Source organism: Alligator sinensis, unplaced genomic scaffold, assembly GCF_000455745.1.
Source record: "Alligator sinensis unplaced genomic scaffold, ASM45574v1 scaffold138_1, whole genome shotgun sequence".
NCBI lineage: Eukaryota > Metazoa > Chordata > Crocodylia > Alligatoridae > Alligator > Alligator sinensis.
Genome location: NW_005841862.1, coordinates 3,829,293 through 3,837,660, shown reverse-complemented (window position 1 = coordinate 3,837,660; position 8,368 = coordinate 3,829,293).

Sequence of the window (8,368 nt, the reverse complement as noted above, 5' to 3'; positions counted from 1 at the left end):
GCACGCCAGGGAGATATATCCCTCCTTAGTGGCTGCTCCCTGCTTCCACTGCCTATACATCTCTTTCTTTGCCCACAGACTCTCCTGGAGTTCCCTGTTCAGCCAAGGGGGATTTTTTGCCCCCTTACCTCCCTTCCTACATAATGGGATAGACTCCTTTTGAGCCTCAAGGATCACTCCCTTGAGATATCTCCAACCCTCCTGGACCCGCATTTGCTCTATGTTCTTGAGTTGCATCCCCTCACTAATTAGCCTTCTAAGCTTGCTAAAGTTGGCTCTTCTGAAGTCCAATACCTTAGCCCCACTAGTTACTTTGCCCACCCTTCGCTGGATAGTGCACTCAACCAAGTGATGGACACTATCTCCCAGGCTACCATGAACTCACATGTTCCCCACAAGATCATCCCCTGTTGCTAAGACCAGGTCAAGCAAGGCGCTACCCCTGGTAGAACTATACACCACCTGGGTTAGGTAGAGGTCCTGCACACAGTATAAGAACCTCCATGAGCGGCTTGTTTTGGCTATCTGCTCCTCCCAGCAGATATCTGGGTAGTTTAGATCTCCCATGACCACTGCCTCCCTCACCTGTGTGGCGTCTGCTAGCTTCCCGGAGAATACATCGTCTAGCTCTTGATCCTGATGAGGAGGCCTGTAGTAGACCCCTACAACCAAGTCCTTTTTCCCTGGCCCCCCCTGGATCCTGACCCACAATGCCTCGGTGGAATACCCCCGCCTTAATGGTGGAAGACATATACTGCTCCTCCCCCACCTTTTTTCCCCACTCTGTCACGCCTATACAACCTATACCCCTCAATGCCTACTGCCCAGTTGTGTGTAGAATCCCACCATGTCTCGGTTAGTCTGACTAGGTCATACTGGCGAGCTCCTCCTGCTTGTTCCCCATACTCCTGGCATTTGTATAAAGACATTTTAGTCCCCCAAAGTGGGCTCTTGGTGCCCCTGTGCCTTGATGGTGTGTGTTCCCTTTATTACTTACCTGGTGTGGTCTGATGCCTTGTTTATGGCTTACCAATCCCTTAATACTTACCTGGTGCGATCTGGCATCTTGTTTGTGGTTTACCAACCCTGGGCTCTCTTCGACCACCGGTTCCCTGACCCCTGTTGAGCCTAGTTTAAAGGTCTTCGGAGGAGATCAGCCAACCTGCGGGTGAACAGATACTTACCTCTGGGAGAGAGATGAAGATCATCATCTTCCAGGAAGCCTCCTCCCTGGAAGTGCTGGTCATGGCTGTAGAATCCGAAGCTCTCCTGAAGACACCAACTCTGGAGCCGCCGGTTGACTTCCTTGATGCGGGCACCCTGGCATCTCCGGTTGCTGCCAACCGGAAGGATGGAAGAAAATACAACCTGTGCTCCAGTCTTCTTGAGGCTGTCTCCCAGTTCATGGAGGTCCTTCATGATGTGGTCAGGGCTGGTCCTAGCCGCATCATTGGTTCCCACATGGACGAGGACCATGGGGTAGTAGTCAGAGAGCTTAATGAGAGCAGGAATCGCCTCAGTGATGTCCCTGATCTTAGCTCCAGGCATGCAGGAGACTTGTCTCACCATAGGATCCGTCGACAGATCGGCCTCTCCGTGCCTCTTAGGATCGAGTCGCCCACCACAATCACTCGGCATTTCTTCTTCTGCCTGGGCAGTGATCCCCTAGCCTGCCCAGTAGGGGCTACAGGGATCACCACCTCTGCAGGAAAATGCTCCTCCTCTGTCTCCTCCACGGTTGTCAGGGCCCTGTATCTGTTCCTCACATGCAATGGGGAAGCAGACACCAGGCCCTACCACCTGGATCCAGAGGTGACTGTTCTCCACTCCCCTGCTGCAGACTCCTCACGTGGAGTTTCACCCGTGGGCATCTGGAGCTGTAAGGAATGGAAATACCCGTCAATCACAGCCTCATCATCCCTGATCCCCCTTAGCTTGCTCACTGCCTCCTGGAGTTCCCTCACTTGCTCCTCCAAGGCCTGAAGGTGGGCACATGAGGGACAGGCAAGGGGGCTTCCCCCCTCCCCCGATGGCAGGGTCACTGCCAGGCCACCCCTGCAGACAGGGGGGCAGGGCTCCATCTGAGTGGACACCTCAGAGGAACCACAGGTGGGCAGCACCATCTGAGCTGCAGCTGCCTCCCGTGCTCTTACCTTAGCTGCTGAGCTTCGAGTCATCATCGCTCTCTGGACCCTCTTGAGATTCCCCACATCCCTCTTGAAGTGCGGCACCCAAACCTGGACACAGTACTCCAACTGCGGCCTGACCAGTGCCGCATAGATAGGAAGCATCACCTCCTTTATTCTATTAGTCATGCACCTGCTAATGCATGACAAGGTGATTGGCCTTGTTGATGGCCTCGTTACACTGCTGGCTCATGTTCATCAATATGGCTGAATAAACTCTGAGTTCATGCTGGAGTGTATTGCTCCTGGGCACTGCGGCACATTGAGCCAGGGTGGAACTGTCCTGGGTGGCAGGGAGTCCTGGGAGTTCACCTGCCAGCCCAGTGCTGGTCCAACCCAGCTCAACATACTGCAGAGGGGCTGGCTGGGGCACCAGGGTGCTACAGCGCAGGGCTAGCCGGCATGCAGTCCCCACACTGAAGCACCCCCATGTCCCAACTAGTCCCATCTGTGTCTACAAATGTGTTGCAGTGGAGTAAATGATGCTCAGGGGCAATCAGCCCAGAAATGATGCTCAGGGGCAATCAGCATGGATTTATTAGGGGGAGATCATGTCAGACCAACCTGATTGCCTTTTATGATCAGGTCACAAAGGCCATGGACGCAGGTGTCGCGGTGGATGTAGTCTTTCTGGACTTCAGCAAGGCCTTTGACACCATCTCTCACCCCATCCTAATTAATAAACTAGGCGACTGTGGCATAGATGCCTACACAGTCAGATGGATTGCAGATTGGCTGAAGGGTCGCACTCAGAGGGTGGTGGTGGATGGATCATACTCGACTTGGGGGGAGGTGGGTAGTGGAGTCCCCCAGGGCTCGGTCCTGGGGCCTGCGCTGTTCAATTTCTTCATCAGCGATCTTGATGTTGGGGTGGAAAGCAACCTGTTTAAATTCGCTGATGACACCAAAATTTGGGGGGAGGTGAGCACGCTAGCAGGGAGAGAGAGATTGCAGAAGGATCTGGATAGGTTACAGGGGTGGGCAAACAGGAACAGGATGTGTTTCAATACGGACAAGTGCAGGGTGCTGCACTTGGGTAGTAGGAACCAGCAGCACACTTATACGATGGGGAGCTCCCTACTTGAGAGCACGGAGGCGGAAAGGGATCTTGGTGTCATTATTGACTCCAAGATGAACATGGGCCGACAATGCGAGGTCATGGTTGGCAGGGCTAACCGGACCTTGTCGTGCATCCACAGGTGCATCTCGAGTAGAGCCAGGGAGGTGATCCTCCCCCTCTATGCGATGCTGGTCAGGCCGCAGCTGGAGTATTGTGTCCAGTTCTGTGTGCCCCATTTCAGGAGGGATGTGGACAACATGGAGAGGGTCCAGAGGAGGGCCACCCGCATGATCCGGGGACAACAGGGCAGACCCTACAGTGAGAGACTGCGGGACCTGAACCTATTCAGCCTCCACAAGAGAAGGCTGAGGGGGGACCTGGTGACCGTCTATAAACTCACTAGGGGGAACTAGAAGGGTTTGGGGGAGACGCTGTTTCCCCTAGCCCCCGCTGGCATAACAAGGAGTAATGGGCACAAGTTGATGGAGAGGAGGTACAGATTGGACATCCGAAAAAACTACTTCACAGTTAGGGCGGCTAGGAGCTGGAACCAACTTCCAAGGGAGGTGGTGCTGGCCCCTACCCTGGGGGTCTTTAAGAAGAGGCTGGATGCCTACCTGGCTGGACTCATTTGAGTCCTGTTTTTGTTTTTAGGGTTTTTTGTTGTTCTCCCGCCCTCGCGGGGGGTCGGGCTAGAAGATCTATTAGGTCCCTTCCGACCCTAAAACTATGAACTAAATAACTCCACCATAGGATAATACTTGTATCTGGCAGTACTATGCTATGGCAGATTTAATTACTTTACTCCATCCTAATAGCACTGCACATGTAGATGGTGATGTTTTACTGCAGAGCTAATTAGTCAGCTCTGCAGTAAATGTCTCATGTAGGCATGCCCACTGTGATCTTTTCTGATTGAGTACATCCTTCAGTTAAGTTTTCCCAACCTTCCCATCATCCCAGAACCTTATAACTACAACCTATACCTTTCTGGTTTTTAAATTACAAGCATTGTTTACATTCACTTTGCTGCACAGAAAAGCTGTGAGGGAGAAGAACAGAAACATACATATTAGTAAAATTGCAGAACTTTATATAATTCTTATAGTTCTGTTTTCTCCCCTCTCTTATATTTTGTCTCATTTTCATTCCTTCAGCAAAAGTTACAGCTCATGGCTAATACATTTTGAGAGGACAAGTGTGAGGTGAAATAGATCCTTAAGTAACTGAATGTCTGTTGTAATACAACATGCCAATTAAGTGCAGGACTTTGCAAGCTGTATATTTCTATATGTATACATTGCAGGGATCACTTCGTTTTAGGCTAACCACTACTGAGATCCGGGCTGAGATCCTCCAGCTCATTTCACAAGGGCCTTCCAACATTTCTTAGAAAGCAATGCTATTCAGTGGACACGTCTACATGTGCGCCTTTACTGTGCAGTAAGCGAAATTACTGCACAGTACAGGGATGCGTCTATGTGCATGTCTGTACTGCACAGTAAATATGGTGACTTACACCAACTTTATTTAATACCTGCATCATGCAGGTATTAAATGTATGTAAATTAGTTACTGCACAATAACACACATGTAGACACCTTACTGCACAGTAACACTGAAAGGTAACTGTGTGTGTGTGTGTGGACTAATTTGGGATTAACTTTAGTCCCAAGTCAGCCCACACACACACACACAGTGTTACTGCACATGTAGACAACAGCCTATTCCTGTTTATTGCGCAATAACTTACTGCACAATAAATTTAAGCTGGCATAAATGCACATGTAGACATGCCCAGTAACTACTACTCTGAACTGGAAGTCTTCAAGTGAAAAAAATTCAAATTCCATTACCAATCCCAGAGGATGAGTAGTTAGAAAGAGAACTAGACAAATTATTCAGAGAAAAGCTTTTTTGCATTGTAATAACCAGTCACAAATTATCTCAATTTCCGTAGCAACAGTTTTTACCCCCAGAGGAAAAGGTCACACAGGTAGGGAATAGAATGAACAGGGAAGTTATTCACTGCATGATTTCTGGGGTCACTGAGTTCCATGTATATTTGCTAAATGGATTACTCCTGTGATAAAAAAAAAAAATAGTTTTGAGGTGTTTCTGCCAATATAGTATATGTGTAGAGCATACCTTTCTGCAGAGATGATTTGTTCTTTTGAGAAGTCACCTAGTTATTACTGCAATTATATTGTTCCCACACTGGTAATGCAGTGGTTGTTAAAGACTTTCTGTTATAGAAATTCTATAGGTGCTCTCAGTGTAACAAAAGTGCATTCATTTAAAAAGCTGCATGTTTCCATCAGAGATTTTTGTCTTCTGGAAGTGTTTTTTCACAGTAATGTCCCATACAGCTCACTTTAACAAAATAGTTGCTAGGGAAAAAAAAGAGTTTAGATAAAACAATAGTTATCATTCATGGCAGTGGAGAATTTTTTTTCCCCTGAAGAACAGTTTGGTAGACCCCAAATTGTTTGTGAATGTAGATCCAATTCATAAGATAATTTCAGAAGAATAAAAAAAGAAACAGAACAAACAAACAAACAAAATCAGAAATGTGAGAGTGGTTTGGTATTCTGGGGGTAGATTCATAAAGGTATGCAGGTGCCCTCTACAAAATGGGAGAAAGAAGAGGTGATGCCTGTGACACGGTACCCTTCTGGGGTGACCCCTGGAGTCCCTGAAGCCCTCACTTTGTGGGCAGTCACCCCTTCAGTCACCTGCCAAGCCTTGATGTCTTTTACTTTTGTATGAGGGAGGCTGCCCCAGGGCTTTCCAAATTGCTCTCTCAAATGACTGCCAGAGGCCAGTGGCCTCTGCCTTTTGGGTTAATGGCTCCATTCCATCCCTACAACATTCCCCATGCCTTGCAGATGTCATCCTCATTGATGTTCCCTTCCACTTAGCCCCTTCTCTGAGATTCCTGGACCCTCGCTGGTCCCACACTCTCAGCCCTTCAATCTGGGCTCTGGACCCCTCCATGGGTCCCTAGGAAACTTCTCCTCTTAGTTCCTCCCCAAACCTCCAGACTGCTTTAGATGTTACCCTCCATGTTGACCTTCTGGAGATGCAACCATTCTGCTGAAGTGGTGTTCTCTCAGCAAGCTTCAAGATGCTACTGCTGGCTCATCTCAGGGCCTGGGCTTGTATCCTCCCTAAGCCCAACCATCCTCCTAGGTCAGATGACTGCAATCAGCCCAGGCCACACCTGCAGACCACTTCTGCCCCAACCTGCCTATTCTTAAACTGGCAGGAGCACCCAGCCTCCTGTCACAGTGCCCTACCTAGCTCAGGAGTTAGGCGATTTACAACACTCATCTGAGATGTGTCAGACCTTGGTTCAGATCTCTCTGCCTGATTCAGAACAAGGATTTGAACAAAGTCTCCCAGCTCCACCACGTATAAAAATAACATTAATTTGGCTGAAGGAAAAGCTTATGAATGACTATAGTGACTGGTCATTAGGCTGTTCACATAGGAAGTCAGTTTATGGGGCCAGGTCACACCAAAGGATAGTACTAAGGAGTACTACAGTGCTATATGACATGTTTACTATGCACATGCTTCACCTTGAAAAAGACTTAATGCAGCCATTTTAGCATGGCATTAGACATGCACCAGCAGGCTCACACTCTGTTGTGTGTCCTGGTTGGTACATGCTCAAAACTTCACTAGAGCAGTTCCATTACATCCACTTTGGGGTATATATAGTGTACATTCTATGCTTTACTGCATTACTCCTTAGCAAGATCTTCTGACAATGCAGACAGGACTTTGTGTTCCAATCCCTGAAGCAATGCACATTTTGGGAAGAGTGCAGAGCTTGAGAACCCCACCTCAGAGACTGGAACATTCTCATGAGAGATGAGAATACTCCAGTTAACATCTGTGCTATGAAAGTAGCAGAAATTAAACGTGCACTCTCATCTGCCACATGCCATGCAAGTATCCTAACCACTCGATGACCTGGGCTAGAGACAGACATTCAAAAAGCCTGAACCTGAATTGATTCAATCTTTGCAGGTTAGTCTAACCTAGGCTAAATCAGTTTCGTAACCAGACAGACATCCCAGAAATGCAGGCATATGCTTGCAGTGGTTCAGGCTAGAAGCCGGAGTGGGGGGTGGGAACTAGAGCAGCCCTCCATTCCCTTCCATAGTACTGAGCTGAAGGGGGCATGGCAAGGCCTCTATGGCATCCTATGGCCAGGCAGGCCAGGCCCCTATGGCCAGGCAGGACACTATGATTAGCCCAGCAGGGAATTGATAACAGTGTTTATCACCCAATTAAGAAAACAGAGGGACGTTACCAGCTACTTGTTGATTCTGCCTGTTGATTCAGCACTGATGGTAGCCAGCATGTGGCCTGCTAGCTAATACACAGACACCTCTCATCAAGGCAGAGGGGAGGAGAGAATTCCTGCTTAGCAGGGAGTGGTGAGGGGATGGGGGAGCAGCCCTCAGTCTTGCCCGAGCTGCAGCCAGGGAGCAGAGAGAAGGGACCAGCCCTGCTGTGGAGCAGAGAGCCCCACCCAGCCCAGAGAGCACGGTTTCTCTTAAACCACCAAGCGGTCTGGGACAGACATTGCATAAATTGGTTTGACCCAAATCAATTAAGTCTGATACTACATTCAACCAGGTTTATCTCAAACCAGTTTCAATCATTTCAAACTGGTTTATGTGCATTGAACATCTGTTCTGTTACAGGTTTAAACCAGTTTCTGATCACATAAACCAGTTTGTGTGTAATGTCTGTCCCTAACCATGGAGAACTGCTGTCACTGTTAATTCTGTGAATGAAATTTAAGTCCTTTTTTGAATGCGCCCTTTTGCTTTCATTAATAGTCTCGAAAAACAAAACACTTATTTCGATTAGAAAGTTTTTTTTGTTTTTTTTCCATTTCCCAAAAATTCTAAACTGTTTTGATTTTGGGTCAGTCCAAAACTTCTGCCTCTGTGTCACGGCGGGGTCCTCGCGGAGGGCCGTGTGCTCCTTAAGGTCCCTCGCTCCGTGTCAGGCCGGCCCAAGGCACCCTCTAATTCTCGCCCGCCACGTCTTGTTGGAATGTATATATATAGTTGGGAGGCTGCCTATGACTCCCTGGGCA